The following is a 17,620-nucleotide window of genomic DNA, read 5'->3' as shown; positions in this document are numbered from 1 at the left end:
CCTGGACAGAGTTGTGCCTCCCCTAAAGGAGAAGATTCATAACTTGGTGGGTGCTCCTTGGTCCTGAGTTGTCACTTGTTGCTCAGGTGACCTTGGTGGCCAGGAGCACCTTCCACCAGCTAAGGCTGATTTATCAGTCATGTTCTTACTTGAAGAAGCAGACACTAGCCACAGTCATCTATGTACTGGTAACATCTCACCTGGATTACTGTACTGTGAGGCTGCCTTTGAAAATGCTCTGGGCACTCCAACTGATTCAAACGGAGTAGTACGGCTATTAAGAAGGACCAGTTTTAGAGAACATAGAACACTGGTTCTCCATCAGCTGCACTGGCTACCTATTTCTGCCTGGACACAATTCAAGGTGCTTACAATAACATATGAAGCCCAACCTGGCTTGGGACCAGGATATCTGAAGAAACACTTGCCTCCCTATATCCCTACCTGACCATTAAGATCTTACATGCAACCGCCCTCCTGAAAATGAAGTAAGGGGAGGGAAAACAAGGCAAAGGGCATTTTCTGTTATCATGTCTCACCTTTGGAATCTTCAATCTTTAGCTTCCATTTTTATCTCATACCTGTTTTTAGTATTATGGTTTTATTTCTTTTCCTTACTGCTCGCCTTTATTTGTCACATGCATTGTCTCCAGTTCACAAGTTAATTTTTGTTTTTAAGATGTTGGACTATTACTTATTACTTTCTGTATGCCACTGTCTTTGTGAGCTGCCCAGAGAGCCCTTGGACTATGGGGTGGCATACAAGTGTCAATAATAATAGTAATAATTTCACACTGCAATCAGATATGGAACTGGTGGAAGAAGTATGGCGTTGGAACAATACAGATGTGATTAACGAACCTCCATTATCACGCTGGTAACTGCCCGGTCGTGGGCTGTGGGGCTCAATCTAAGCTCTGTAGGGGCTAAGATAGATTGCTTGGCGAATCCCCCATAGGATGTGGAAATGGCAATTCCACATTTAGTGGGAGGAAATCAAGCTTTTTTCAGCCGGGCAGCACCAGAGGGAAAGCTGCCCCCTATAAATTCTCGACATACTACTTTTTCATACTGCTTTCTTTCAGCCTTTGTTTTAGCTTTTGTGAACACACCAGATCTATTGGAATGTATTTTTGTTTCTTTTTTTCTGCAATGATACCCATGGAATAAGCTGTATTTCTTGCTAATTAAAAAGCCCTTTGGATGGAGGGGGAATGAAACCTCCCCCCCCACACAGAGTTGAAAAGCAGCGAATTGCATAACGGAAAGATAGAATTGTTTGTAAGTAAGGAAAATATTTATTTTCTTCTAATCTATCCAAGGGCGAATAATTGTGCTGTGGAACTGAGTAATAGAGGATCTTTCTCTCATTTGTCTGTCTTGGACTGCTGCCAAGAAGTAGTGGCCATTTTTCTCTTTGTTCCGGGGACTCTTGGACACCTGCCAAGTCTTGATAATTTACTGCTATCATGGAGGAAATACAGAAATCATTTCTGGAAATACGATCTTCTCTTAATAGCTGTGCAGTTATCCCAGCAGGCGATAATAATACGTCAGAAAACTGTTTTAGAGTGACTTGATTGTTTTTTAACTGAACAAAAAAGTGGCTTTGATAAATTAGATATTGCCATTAATCTCGCCTTAGGCAAGCAACCCACATCTGAACAGAATATGCAAAATATCCAACAAGCAGAAGGAAAATCTGAAACTGGAAAGAAAATAAGTGCAACTGAGCTGCATGTTATGCTGGAAAAGGAGAAGACAGCTTGGCCACAACTCAAGACACATGATTTATTGCAGACATTACGAAGCAAGCTTCCATGGGATCTGCGTGTCATTTTAGAGAAGGGCAATTTAGCTGACCATTTGAAAGAGATTATGTTTATGTGGCTGCAACTGAAGACTCCATTACAGACAGAAGGAAAATCTGAAACTGGAAAGAAAATAAGTGCAACTGATCTGCATGGTAGGCTGGAGAAGAAGATAGCTTGGCCACAACTCAAGACACATGATCTATTGCAGACATTACGAAGCAAGCTTCCATGGGATCTGGGTGTCATCTTAGAGAAGAACAATTTAGCTGACCATCTGAAAGAGGTTATGTTTATGTGGCTGCAACTGAAGACTCCATTACAGACATTATGGTGGTTTAATGGAAAAAAACCCAGAAAGGTCTGGTAGAGGGGTAAAGAAAAAGAAAAAATAAACATGGTAGGGGTGTAAATGGAAGATAAGTGAAATTTCTTTCTTTCTGTTCCAAAAAATAAATAAATAAAGGGTGATTCATATAGCTTGATATGCTCACACGTGATGTAGAAAGGCTAAGCTATTATTGCTGGTGAAATAGCAATTTAGCTTAATGAAATCCTGTTTAAAAGATATTATTGTTAAATGGATATCTTTGACTGTATTTCTAATAAGCTATTGTTGATGATATATGTTAAAGACTGTAGACAGCTGGCTTTTATATGGAACTAACCATATTTGATTTAATGGTGTTTAAGTGAGATGAAACACTAGTAATTTAGCTTAAAGAAAAATGTTCTAAAAGATATTATAAGTATTACTCATTATCAAGTAGAGTAGGTAAGAAAATTGTAGAGATGTTAAATTTGATGTTTATATGTAATTGTGGTAGTGAGGAAGTTATTTGCTATTAGAGAATTGAAAAGATTTTGAATTGTCCAGAAATGTTTAGATCAAACTTACCACTGAAGGAGAAAGAAAATATTGCAATCACATTTAACTTGGAGATGCTTTCCTTTGACATTGTTTAAGAGAAACAGAACTTTGTAGGAAATGATGAACTTGATTTCATGGATGAAGAAGAGGAAGATAGTGACTTCTATCCAATTCGGATTATTATCATTATTATTATTTTATTGGCTGGAGAAATGGGACTTGGTTTTGATCTAATGATGCTTTCAAGTTATTATAAATGGATTCTAGTAGGATCATAAAATGTTAAAAGATATGTAGTAGGGGGCTGATCCAGTAAATCCTGTGTGTGCGATGATTGTTGTTTGTAGTTCTAGTTGTAAAATCTTAATAAAATTTTCCAAAAAAAAAGATATAGAACTGGCAAGCTGTAGGGTGGAGGAAAGTGTTTGTATGGGAAGTGATGCCCCTTCTTCTCATATACAGTGATGTCTCTCTAGGGCAGGGACTCAAGCATGTATATTTGGCATCTAAGGGCACAATGTTATGCATGTTCAGACAGAAAAAGATACTACAACTTCCAGCATTCTCCAGCCAGCAGTACTGGGAGTTTTTCCTGAACTTGTGTATGTTTGCACCTATGTGGTTATCATCTGTTGCAAGAACCCATTAGAAGCAAGCCTTAAAACTCAAACACCGCTCATAGTTTGCCTTGCTAGTGGGAAAATGTTGCCACTGCCTTCTAAAGCTCTGCTGTGTTACAACTGGACTGAAACTGGGATCTCACACACCTTAGCTTCAGATATAAGTTTATCTGTAACAAAATGAAACTTTAAAAATCAATTTATGGATAACTCAATTGTGCAGTAGATTAGGTGTAAAGTATTTAGCCTGCATGTTTCATATAATTATAGTATCTATTATTCATCTTCAATATTGTAACATTCCTTGGAGCTCTTATAAAATTTAGCAGAAATCAGTATTTATGAAATTATTAAGTCTTCTTTTATTGAAAACATATTTTTCAAAGTTTGTGAATCTCTGTGTGATGTTGATGAATCCGAGATTCCATTATCTTTTAGTTCTTTATTCACAGACATTCAGGAGAAAGTATTTTTTAATCCAATTATATCATCATCATTATTTTTATAAGTAGTTGGAGTTTTCAGATTTCTTCATCCATTTTTTAGGGTAACTCAGAATAACAGGTCAGAGCAGCACCTTACACAGCAAAAAGAAAGACCAATAAAAAAATTAAGTACAGACTTACGGAATGTCTGGGCAGAACTTCTTAAAAGCATATCTTAAATAAGGAAAAACAGAGTTTGAATGTTGCACAATGGTTAAAGTAGTCTGTAGCAAATTGGGGCAGACAAGGCTATAGATACAACAATTTATCAAAATGAAGTTCCAGGAGAGGTTGAAAGCAATCAGGAAGTTACACACTTTGCAAAAAGTTGAAAACCAACAGGGTCATTATATAAGGGGACTGTTAGCTGGTGTTGAATATGACAAATATGTTTGCTTTATTATGCATGTAGAATGAAAAACAATCATATACACCCCCCAACCCCGGCAGTACACAGGCTATTTTTCAGGACTTAGAAAAAGTGTTTATTTGCTATTTCATTTTTAGGTGATGCTCAAAGTTTCTTTAGGCATGCACTTTAAAATGGCACATGCACATAAGATAAACAGGTATTTGGAAATATGCATCTCACAGAAGTAGGGCCTGCAAGAAAACATTCAAATGTGAAATTTATGTTTCTGGTCAACTAGCCATCATTCAGGATATTCTATTCCATTCGACTGCCCCACTGGTTTTCCATTCCCCCCTCCAAACTTTCAGGTAACATTCTGTTGCCGCTGAGCATACTCAGTGTTCCTTGACTGTTTCGGTTTCTCTCTCTCTTGAAATAAATTTCCCTTTATTTATTGCTTTGCTTCATGTTGTTTTTGTTTACACTTTTGTAAAGCCAAACTTGTTGGGAACTGCCTTGTTGCATGAATATATTTGCAATTTTGACAATGAAATTACAGGAACTTTTTATTTATTTTTATTATTAAAACATTTTTATGCCGCCCCATTCGCCGAAGCCTCGGGGCGGCTTACAACAACAAATTAAAACATCATAAATAACATTTTAAAATATATACATTAAAATAAAATACAAATATACAATATAAAACATACAATAAAAACAAGCTACCCTGGCCAGATAAAATTCAATAATATTAACATTTAAAATGCTGCTTAAATAAAAAGGTCTTCGCCTGGCGCCGAAAAACAAATAACGATGGCGCCAGGCGGACCTCTCTGGGGAGTGCATTCCATAACTTATGCGCCACCGCTGAGAAAGCCCTCCTCCGAGTAACCACCCTCCTAACCTCTTCCACGGAGGGCTCCCGGAGAAGGGCCTCTCCCGCCAATCTCAGGGGATGGCTGGGCATATATGGATGTAAGAGCTCCCTCAGGTAACTTGAAGAAATGGATTTGCTAAGATTTTGATATGGGCTTGAACCATCTCCAGGGTTTGTTGGCTTGTTTTAAGTCTTTCCATAGACTTCAAAATCTGCCTCTATACACAGAAGAGGAGTGGGAGGAGCAGCAGGAGGAGTGTCATTACTGGCAACATACACATATCTACCTAAACAGGCACAATCTACTCAAATGTTTTTCTTTGAAAGCCCAATTGAAAAGAGGAGCTGCAGAGGAACACTTCAGAAATCTTATTAAGAATTTGATACTCTTCAACACTGCTATGAAACAGAACCATTATGCCTAACAAACTGAACCAGAGTTAAGTTCATGACTCTTTCCCAACAGAAGAGAAAGTTTCTGGTTCCAAGATAGAAAAAAACTTTACCAGAAGCATGTTTGCTCTCTTTTCTTGTACTTCATTTTTAATAGGGCTTGTGTAGAAGAACTACCTGGTGCTATAGTGGCCCAAGTTTAATAATGAGAAAGGAATAATATTTTGACTTTCTTTCTGTGTCATTAAAACATTTGTGCCAATCTCAGGCAGGCTGTCCATCCAACATGATATTGTCTGCTCTGACATTGAATAGTGGACCACAGACTAAGGCAGCAATTACAATGATTGTATAATTTCAGGAACAAAGAAACATAGAAAAACAGCAATTCAGAAGGGGCCTCCAGAGCCATCTAGTCTGACCCTCAGTACAAACCAGCTCTGCTCATATAAAGTCCAACATGTGGGTGTCCAATCTTTCCTTGAATGCCCTCACTGATGGGACCTCCACCACCTCCCATAGAAGCCCATTCCATATCCTAAGGGTCCCGACAGGCAGGAAGTACTTCCTGACATCCAACCTAAAGCCCAGTTCCTTTAGCTTTGCTCCACTGGATTGCATCCATCCCTCCACCACAGGGAAGAATATGTCATGACACTGCCATGTGACACCCCTTCACATATCTCTATGTCACTACAAGATCCCTTCTGAGTCTCCTTTTCTCCAGGCTGAAGAGATCCAGTTCCTTCAACCTCATCTCATATGGCATGCCCCCAGTCCAGCTATCATCCCGGTGACCCTGTGCCAAGACTGTGGGAAGTTCAGTAGTGCCTGGAAAAGTGAAAAGCCCTTAAATTACTTCCAAGGACAGAGCCTTTCAACCACCCCACCACCCCAAGACTAAGGATTTCAGTCCTAATTTCCACCTGGGTAATGTCAGGGGATTTCGTCCCATGTTGCTGCCAGGGGCAATGCCAAAAAATGCTGTGCTATTCTATAAGGAAGAAGGTTATGTTGCATATGGTGTTAAAGTAGGAACAACTAGCTTTGTTATTTTTAGTCCAAGGTGGCCAACCAGCCTGGGGGTCTTGTGGGGAAGTCAAACAGTGTGAGTCTATTGAAATTGCTGCTCTCCAATTCCCTGTTCTCTTACCTACCCTCGTTGTTGTGTGTGTTGTATGTTGTAGTGTTTTAAGACCCTCCACCCCTTTATTGTCTATTTTGGCTTTTAATACAATTGTTTTTCCCCAGTGCTTGAGTTGATGTGTGCTGAATCCAGTGTTTGGTCCCAGGATTTGGAAGACTAGGGAAGAAGTTGGAAAAGTGAACCCTACCAGCCTCTGGGAGGTCGGAACTCAGGGGTGGCTGATGTTACATGGACGATGAAGGTCTAATTACCTGATATTTTGGACAATGATTTACACCATCCCATTGTCCAGTTTTGTCTTGAATATCTCCAGGGTGGGAGAGCCCACCACCTCTCTAGGAAATAGGTTCCACTGTTATATTGCTCTGACAGTGAGATAACTTCCTGATATCTAGCCTCAATATGGGTTGTCACAACTTGAATTGATTATTTCATTTCCTACACTCTGATACCAGTCAGAAGAGATCTTGGACTTCCTCTTTGTGACAGCCTTTGTGATACTTATAGAGCGATATCCCCCCTCAGGCTTCTCTTCTCAAGGCTGAACATTCCCAGTTCTCTCAGTCTCTCCACATAGGGCAGTGTTTCCAAACCCTGGATCAGTTTTGTTGCCCTCTGCTGGACCCTTTCTAATTTACCTGCACCTTTCTTAAATCTTGGTGCTCAGAACTGGACACAGCATTCCAGATGAGGTCTGACTAATGAGTCATCCCACCAAGTTTCAGTTATTCCTATAAGATTGTAATTCCCCTCTTCTACTATGAGCACAATTTCATTTTGTTTGTTTCCTGTACTCTGGGCATTGGTGTAAAGACATCAGAGTTCATTCTCATTTTGCCCTGGTTTCCTTTCTATGTTTTTTGGGAGACTGGTGAAGGGCTTTTTCTCTGTTGAAATGCATATGTCTTCGTCAGGTGGTGGTGTGCCATGCTGCATGTCTTCATCCCTTGTATGCAAAGTCATGTGTACAAATTCTACCGACACATTACAGTATGTGCAAGTGTACATCTGAAACAGGATTTAATAAGCCAGAAACAACTGAAAATGCTTGACTATGGGAGAGGGGTTGCTCATCATAAAACTAACCATAATATAATTAGGATTTTAACTGTGTGTGTATGTGTGTGTGTGCACACGTGCATGTGTTTGTACATTAACATGGTGTACTCTTTTATTGAACCTGAACCCTTTAATTTTATGTAGGAGCATTGCTCAGTGAAGTCCTGTCCAGCCCTTACTTCAGAAGTCCTTGGAATATTTTGTTTCATTTGTATATTATTCCACTATTCCATATAACATAACCAGTATTTTGTATACTGGTTTCAGCATTTGTAAGCCTCCCAGAGAACCTTTGGGTTACAGGGTAGCATAAAAGTAGAAATAAATAAATAAACTTGCCTGAGACACCCCCACAACATCAATTGCCCAGGAAAAAGTACATGAGAACACCTCATTATGGGGCAAAGAAGGCAAGTGATATCTTACAACATTAATGTATTCCCAATTCACCACCTATGTGGCTAAAATCCACTTGGAATAACTATGACACTTCTATTAAATTACCATGTAATTGTTATGGTAATGATTGGCACCACTCATCTAGACAGAAATTTGTTGATGTTGTTGTTGTTGTTAGTCGCAAAGTCGTGTCCGACCCATTGCGACCCCAAGGACAACATTCCTCCAGGACTTCCTGTCTTCCACCATCTCCCGGAGTCCACCCAAGCTCACACCAACTGCTTCAGTGACTCCATCTAGCCACTTTATCCTCTACAGTCCCCTTCTTCTTTTGCCATCTATTGTTCCCAGCATTAGGCTCTTCTCCAGGGAGTCCTTCCTTCTCATTAGGTGGCCAAAGTATTTGAGTATCATCTTCAGGATCTGGCCTTCTGAAGAGCAGTCAGGGTTGATTCCCTCTAGGACTGACTGGTTTGATCGCCTAGAGATAAAAGGGACTTGCAGGAGTCTCCGCCAGCACCACAATTCAAAGGCCTCAATCTTTCGGCACTCAGCCTTCCTTATGGTCCAGCTTTCACAGCCATACATTGCAACTGGGAAAACCATAGCCTTGACTATACGCACTTTTGTTAGCAGGGTCATGTCTCTGCTTTTTAGTATGCTGTCTAGATTTGCCATAGCCTTCCTCCCCAGGAACAAGTGTCTTTTAATTTCTTGGCTGCAGTCCCTGTCTGCAGTGATCTTGGAGCCCAGGAAAATAAAATCTGTCACTACCTCCATTTCTTCCCCATCTATTTGCCAGGAAGTGTGAGGGGATGCCATGATCTTAGTTTTCTTAATGTTGAGTTTCAAGCCAACTTTTGTGCTCTCCTCCTTCACCCGCATCCATAGGCTCTTTAGTTCCTCCTCACTTTCTGCCATGAGAGTGGTATCATCTGCATATCTGAGGTTGTTATTTCTCCCAGCAATCTTAATTCCAACTGGTGATTCATCTAGCCCCGCCTTTCTCATGATGTGCTCTGCATATAAGTTAAATAGGCAGGGCGACAGTATACAGCCTTGCCAAACGCCTTTCTCAATTTTGAACCAATCAGTGGTTTCGTGCCCAGTTCTCACTGTTGTTTCTTGACCTGCATTTAGGTTTCTCAAGAGACAAATAAGATGGTCAGGTACTCCCATCTCTTTAAGAACTTGCCACAATTTGTTGTGATTCGCTCAATCAAAGGCTTTAGCTTAGTCAATGAAGCAGAAGTAGGTGTTTTTGTGGAACTCCCTAACTTTCTCCATGATCCAAAGTATGTTGGCAATTTGATCTCTAGTTCCTCTCCCTCTTCAAAATCCTGCCTGTACTTCTTGGTCCACATACTGCTGGATCCTAGCTTGTAGGATTTTGAGCATAACTTTGCTAGTGTGTGAAATGAGTGCAATGGTGTGGTAGTGAGAACATTCTTTGGCATTGTCCCTCTTTGGGATCAGAATGTAAACTGACCTTTTCCAATCCTGTGCCCAATGTTGAGTTTTCCAAATTTGCTGGCATATTGAGTGTAGCACTTTTACTGCATCATCTTTTAGGATTTTGAATAGCTCAACTGGAATACTGTCACCTCCACTAGCTTTGTTGTTGCTCAGACTTCTTAAGGCCCTTTGACTTCACATTCCAGGATGTCTGGCTCGAGGTCAGTGACCACCCCATCGGGGTTATCAGGGACGTTAAGCTCTTTCTTGTATAGTTCTTCTGTGTAATCTTGCCACTTGTTCTTAATTTCCTCTGCCTCTGTTAGGTCCTGCCATTTTGGTCCTTTATCATGCCCATCTTTGCATGAAACATTCCCTTCATATCTCCTATTTTCTTATCTCTGGTGCTCCCTATTCTATTGTTATCTTCTATTTCTTTGCACTTTTCATTTAAGAAGGCATGGTTATCTCTTCCAGCTGTTCTCTGGAATTCTGCATTCAGTTGTTTGTATCTTTCTCTTTCTCCCTTGCCTTTCGCTTCCCTTCTTTCCTCAGCTATTTGTAAAGCTTCCTCAGACAGCCATTTTGCTTTCTTGCATTTCTTTTTCTTTGGGATGGTTTTAGTTGCTGCCTCTTGTACAATGTTGTGAACCTCCATTCATAGTTCTTCAGGCACTCTGTCTATCTGACCTAATTCCTTAAATCTATTTGTCACCTCTCCTGTATTTGTCATCAGGGATGTGATTTAGGTCATACCTGAGTGGCCTAGTGCTTTTCCCTACTTTCTTCAATTTAAGCCTAAATTTTGCAACCAGAAGCTCATGATCTGAGCCACAGTCAGCTCCTGGCCTAGTTTTTACTGACTGTATAGAGCTTCTCCATCTTTGACTGCAGAGCACATAGTCAATCTGATTTCTGTGTTGACCGTCTGGTGATGTCCATGTGTAGAGTCGTCTCTTGGGTTGTTGGAAAAGAGTGTTTGCTATGACCAGTGTGTTCTTTTGACAAAATTCTACCAGCCTGTGCCCTGCTTCATTTTGTACTCCAAGGCCAAACTTGCCTGTTATTCCAGTTATCCTTTGACTTCCTACTTTAGCATTCCAATCCCCCATGAAGATAAGGACATCATTTTTTGGTGTTAATTCTAGAAGGTGTTGTAGGCCATCATAGAACTGGTTAACTTCAGCCTCTTCAGCACCAGTGGTTGGGGCATAGACTAGGACTACTGTGATGTTGAATGGTTTGCCTTGGATTCGGACTGAGATCATTCTGTCATTTTGGAGATTGTATCCCAGTACTGCTTTTTCTACTCTTTTACTGACTATGAAGGCTACTCCATTTCTTCTGAGGGATTCTTGCCCACAGTAGTAGACCTGATGTTCATCTGAATTAAATTCACCCATTCCTGTCCATTTTAGTTCACTGATTCCTAAGATGTTGATGTTCAGTCTTGTCATCTCTTGTTTGAGCACATCCAGCTTGCCTTGATTCATGAATCTTACATTCCAGGAGTATAGATCCTTTGTAGTATCAGACTCTCCTTTCACCACCAGATACATCAGCAACTGAGTGTACAAAAATCAAACTGTGGTTGGGCTAGTTTGTAAAACATAAGCCAGTGTACCTGAGAAAGTCAGAGATTATTTATTTATTTAACCCAATTTGTAAACTGTTATGCATCAGTAAGATATCCAAGGTCTAAATAAAAGGGAGAAATTATTAATAATGATGGAAGAGGAAGAGGGAGAACAACAAACCCTTTATGTGCCAATAAAACCATGCTTAACTCACTTTTAGTTAAAGCTTGTTGAAATAAAAATGTTTTCAGCATGTGCTGAAAAGTAAACAATTTTGTGCCTGCCTGGAATCAAAATAGAAAAACTTCATAGCAAATGTACTGAAAGTTTTATTTTGTGTATACTCCAAACAGTCTCTAGGTCCATCAGGATTGCTTTCTCTAATGCAGTCAGAAATAGCACATTAGTAGAACCAAGACTCAGAAAATATTAGGGAAATTCATAGGACATAGTACAGTCAATATTCAAAACTAAATATTAAGCTGCATATAAAATTTCTTTTCAAATTATTTCTTGGCTCTTTGGCTTATATAATTTTGTGTGCAACTTACTTCATAGGATTAGCTTCCTTAAAAATCACTAAACCCTTGATAAATGATGTTTCCTCTGATCCTTTGAATGTCATTGTCTGAATTAATTAAATTGTCACCATCCCATGGGCATTAGGTTATTGAGTAGTAACTGCCTAAAGCAATCTAAGCAGCTTACAGGTGAAAGCCAAGATGCTTTGAATGCAAGTAATTTGCTTTCACAGGAATTGATCTGTTACAAAAGATCAAAGTAAGCAGTGATTTCGTTTACTAAATCATTGCCTGCACCCATAAAAACAAATACAGTCTCCATGCTGTCATGTCTGGAGGCCATTAATGACTGGAACTATACATTGCAATTCGTCAGAGAAATGTCATGAAGATGATCAATAAGAAAAACAGAATGACTGGAAATAATCACAATCTACATCTCTGATTACATTCTTGTTGTCATAAATAGATGAATATATTTGAGAAGGATTTTGGGTGCAAGGGGAGATCATGATCAGTTTCCTAATGCTTCATTTTTAAACATGAATTTCCTCCCACCATAATATATGCTTGTAGAATCCTTTAAGAAAAGGTTAAATTGTGGAAGGCTCAGTTGGGAGTTGAAGCCAGCTCACTGTAACTTTTTGCATGATTCTCCTCAATGGCAATTCATGGCTACTCAATTCCTTATGCTCAATTCCTTAATATATTTGTTTCCTATCCACCTTCAGGTGTTTCTTCCCCCCCCACCCCATTGTTGTTGTTTTTTGTGTTTTGGGAGGAGAGGTTTCAGGTTTTTTTATTGTTTGTTAGTTAGTGTTTTGGTAATTTAGACCTCTGTGTTCCCTCAAGCTTGGTGGTACCAACCTTTTGTGCATGGATGATGCTCTTTTGATTCCCCAAGGAGCAAGACTCTTTGCTAGTAGTATATAGGAGTCTGTACTCCCCTCTCTAGACTCCTAATTCTATAGAGCTGAGTTTCCGCAATACTCCTCACTAGTCAGTCCTCATCTGGAATATTGTGTCCAGTTCTGGGCACCAAGATTTAAGAAAGATGCAGGTAAATTAGAAAGGGTCCAGTGGAGGGCAACAAAACTGATCCAGGGTTTGGAAACACTGCTCTATGAAGAGAGACTGAGGGAACTGGGCATGCTCAGCCTTGAGAAGAGAAGACTGAAGAAGGACAGGGTATCCCTCTGTAGGTACCTCAAAGACTGTCATAAAGAGGAAGGTCAAGATCTCTTCTTGCTGATGCCAGAGTGTAGGACACAGCATAATTAATTCCAGTTGTGACAACACAGATTCACGCTGGACATCAGGAAAAGCTTCCTCACTGTCAGAGAAAAAGGACAGTGGAACCAGCTGCCTAGAGAGGTGGTGCGCTCTCCCACACTAGACATACAAAAAGAAATTGGACAGCCATCTGAGTGGGATGGTGTAACGTGGTGTCCTGCAACAACTGGGGGTTCGACTCAATGGCCTTCATGGCCCCTTCCAACTCTACTATTCTATGATTCTATGATGTAGCTAGTGTTCCTGTCATGATTATTGACCTGGGTTCTTCACTATTTCTAATGGAAGTCAGAAAGGAACCTCCATGTTTGACCACAAGAATTTCCTGTCTACTTGGTCTTCCAGCATGTTCACTTGAGCAATAAGTTAAGTAATATATTTCCACTTATTTTGGACTTCTTTCAAACTGAAATCGTGTATAACTTTTGTCTTGTAGCTGGCTCACCATTCCTGGTTTACACTCCCAACAATTATGACCAGATCATATTAAATTAAATTAAATCAAATTCTCTTATGTTTTAATGTATGCTGTATATGCTAAGACTCTAATCAGGGCCAGAAGCCTCTCTTTTGCAGACAGAATAGAATAACTCACTGTTGCCATCCAAAAAACAACTGCATTATATAGCATGCGCCAACATAAAGTTTGTTTACTCAATTGAGGTTAGAAATACAAATTCACTAACTTAATGAGAGTTGGTAATTTTACAAGCAAAAATCAGAAGGTAATGCATTGCCTGAAAACATCCAAAATGCTTAATGGGTTGTGGCCCAAAGACAAAAGACATGTACAAAGGTACCTTTCAACAGTAAATTTCATTGTATATAAAAACTGAATTATTTTGCATGCCAACACTTTGAAACAAGTCATCAGATGGAATAAACTAGCATAGACCCATTGGCCGATGTTCCCCCCTGCCTCGATTTATATCCTGCCTTTTTCCTACAAAGGGCTCAAGGCAGCTTACATCATTCTCCTCCTTCATCTTATCCTCACAACAACAACCCTGTGAGGTAGGTTGGGCTGAGAGTATGTGACTGGCCCAAAGTCACCCAGTTGGCTCCATGGCTGAGTGGGGACTAGAACCCAGATTGCCTGAGTCCCAGTCCCATACTCTTAACCGCTACACCACACAGGCTCTCAATGTTGAATTGGTTAATATAAGAAGATCCAGAATTTAGGGACTACATGAATACCCATGACATTACCTTGTTTGTAGAGTATATATTGTAATGTTTGTATAAAGAATCACAGCTAAATGCTATAACAGAAACAAAACTTTCATATGCATTTAAATAACATATTAAAGATTTATGCAATTATGAGTTGTGGGAATTAAGCACCCTAATTGGACAACAGGACAGATGGTCAAAGACTTGCTAAGGACTGATGTCTCTATTACCATAAACGCTGCAATTTACCAGCTATTTGTTTATTCGTTGATATCCTATTACCCCTACTGGAAATGCTTAGAATAAAAGTAAAGTTTGTAAGGAACTTTTTTTTTAATCAAATTGTTTTATATTCTCCCTTTGAACATCTCTCTCTCTCTCTCTCTCTCTCTCTCTCTCTCACACACACACACACACACACACACACACAGCACAGAAATCAGATCATCTCCCCTTTGCACTTTTTCCTGTTTGTTGTGTAAGGAACAATACAGCAAACTCATAACTGAGCTACTTGCTTCTCCTGACTAGGTCAATGATTTTTTTCTGCATCTGCCCCTCACTCCCATCCTGCACTCCCCAAAGTAGGCAGATCTTCATGAGAAACTGCACTAGGCAATCTTGTGACTGTCTATTCCTCCATTCCTTCCCGTGCTTTCCTGCCTTCTCCTCAGAACTGGACGAATCTATCTGAGCAGAGTGTAATATCTCCCTTTGTACAATCTTTCTTTCAATTAAATAACATCTGGGATCCCCCCATCTTTGCAATAACTTTAAAAGGTTAGTGAGATATGATTTTCCTTTGCAGAAGCCATGTGGATTCTTTCTCAGTAGAGCTTGTCCTTCTATATGCTAACTTATTTTAACTTTGATAATGCATTTGACCAGTTTACCTGGAACAGACCTTAAGCTGTAATTGTAATTCGCTGGAATGCTTCCTTGATTCCCCCACCTCCACACACTTTTTAAGGTGTTCAATTGCTATTATTCTGTGCTTTTGTGCAGGGGCTGATTTTATTGTATTTCTATTTTGATCGCAGTCATTATTTTTAAATTTACATACATATACTTACATGTGCAAATAAAACACAACTCATTCTCTTCTCAAGTCCTCTCTTTTGCCAATATATTTCCCCCTTTTTGGTATTGTGAACTAACCACCATGGAAGGTGGTATATACCTCTCCCCTTCCCCACCCCCACCCCCACTCCTTTTGCTGTTCTCAGTGCCTTTCCAGGGACAATAGGGTTGCTCCCTATCTTTTGCAGTCTCTGTCCACTACAGTTCTCACGGAAAAGCACTGTAAGCACTTGATAATTGGACCGAAGCATGTCTATAATGAATAAGCATAGTTTGTACTTCTCAAGCTCCATGCCTAATAAATGGGAGGGGGACAACCATGAATGGAGTTTGCCTATATATATATACAAGGAGAGTTATGCCTTGAAATTGCTCATGCACATACACCCCTACATGCACTCACAAAAACACAGGCACCAATGCTCACATGTGCACATCGAGTGCATGCATGCACAATGACACACTTGTCCTCACATTCACACATGCAAGCACTCATGAAGATGCATGCAGGCATTGCACCACAGGTACCCACAACCATGTTCTGGCTCATACGCATGCAGACACATACACATCTGTCCACAGTCATAAACACACTCACATGCATGGTCACAAATGAACATGTACTACCACATTCATGCACACACATTCAAATCCTATGGAATGCGCTCCCCAGAGAGGTCTGCCTGGCGCCGTCGGTATTTGTTTTTCAGCACCAGGCAAAGACCTTTTTATTCAAATGTCATTTTAACTGCTAATACTATTTCCTTATTTTATTCTTTGGCCAGGGCAACTTATTTTATATTGTTAATTTGTTTTATATTTTTAATGTATTATATTTTAATTGATGTTTTGTGAGCCGCCCCGAGGCTTCGGCGAAAGGGGAGGCATAGACATTTTCTAAATAAATAAATAAATAAATAAATACACCCATCGTCTGTCAGTGTGCATGCAGATGAGCACTGCAATGTGCATGCAACAACAGTTGCTTACATACACCTATGTCATGTACAGAAACAGGCATTAAGGTGGGTGCCATTGCACCTGCACATGCTCAACCACATACACACATGCCATGGCACATCCATACACTCACATGTGCCTGGTGCACATACATAGTGACATTCATCTGCTCACGTGCACCCACAACAACAAACTGAGGTGCACACTGGAGTAACAATACACGCACATGCACGCACCATTGCTTTCACACACATAAACAGTGAAAGCAATGTATTTTCTTAAGAAGCTCCTTGTGTATTCCATACAAGCCTTTTGTGCTGTTCCAGCTGATGTGGAAGAAGGTTACTGGCTGTGCATCCAGTGGTCCACACGCTTTCATGGACTTCCTCTCAGCTCAGCCTGTGCAGCACAAGAGGTTTGATTCAGGTAAGTAAGGTTCCGTTTGGATGCCAGGAAGTACTTCCTGACAGTTAGGACCCTGAGGGTATGGAATAGGCTTCCATGGAAGGTGACTAAAGTCCCATCAGTGAGCGTGTTCAAGGATAGGCTGAACATGCAAATGGTAGGAATTGTATTAGCAGAGCCAGCTGGAGCTGGGGATCAGTCTAGATGGCCTGGGAGGTCCCTTCTGACTTCCTGTTTCTGTGTTTCTATATTACTCCCCACTCAGCATCCCAATTTGATTCTGGTGAAAACACTTTTAAGGACATGTAAAGAGAAAATTTTGCAGATTTTGGCAATATTCCAGTGTCATGTAAGGCTTCTTCTTCTTCTTCTTATGACATTAAACCACTGTGTGTATGCAACTGCATATCCCATCAACGACATCACATATTTTTCTTCATAGCCAACTATATGGAAGTGCTGTATCCCCAGATTTACCATGTACATCAGAGTTGATGATCCAAGTATCTAGAATAAAAACAAATGCATTTTCAGGTTTTCCAGAGTATGCTATAAATAATGCCATTTCGCAATCTTGTTTAAAAAGTTGCAGCTTAGTAAAACTGTGCAACAAGGAAAATTTATAGCTCTAATTTATTAGATCTAATTTATAGATTTAATTTATAGTTCTAATTTAGAATATTTTTACTGTTTTGGAAGAGTTAGACATGGAATACAGAATGACAAACACATACAATTTCTCAGTGCAATCCACCAGGAAGTTCCACCAATATTTTCTTGTTAAAATTAGAGTGGTAAGTTTAGCAAAGTTTGATATACATCAATTTATGTTATGTAATGATATTATGATGTAGTTTCACTGGCCCCAATCCATCTCTCTCTTCATTTGAATGCATATCCTTTAGTCAACTATCAGAAATATAGGCTGCTTATAATAATGCATGCATTTAAGGTATGTGTTGCACTTTTGTTCCATATGATTTCCTGTTATGTTCGAAAATTATTAGGGGGGAAACAGTGCCATGTTTGACATAAACTGAAAAAATGAAGTGAGTTAGTAACTTAAGTCCATTCATTGCAACAGGCTGTTAGGACAACAAACTTCCTTCAGATCACTATAACTGAGTGGCATCTCAGTC

The sequence above is a fragment of the Varanus komodoensis genome, unplaced genomic scaffold (assembly GCF_004798865.1).
Source record: "Varanus komodoensis strain SLA01 unplaced genomic scaffold, ASM479886v1 scaffold65, whole genome shotgun sequence".
Taxonomy (NCBI): domain Eukaryota; kingdom Metazoa; phylum Chordata; class Lepidosauria; order Squamata; family Varanidae; genus Varanus; species Varanus komodoensis.
Note: the sequence above shows the minus strand (reverse complement) of the source record.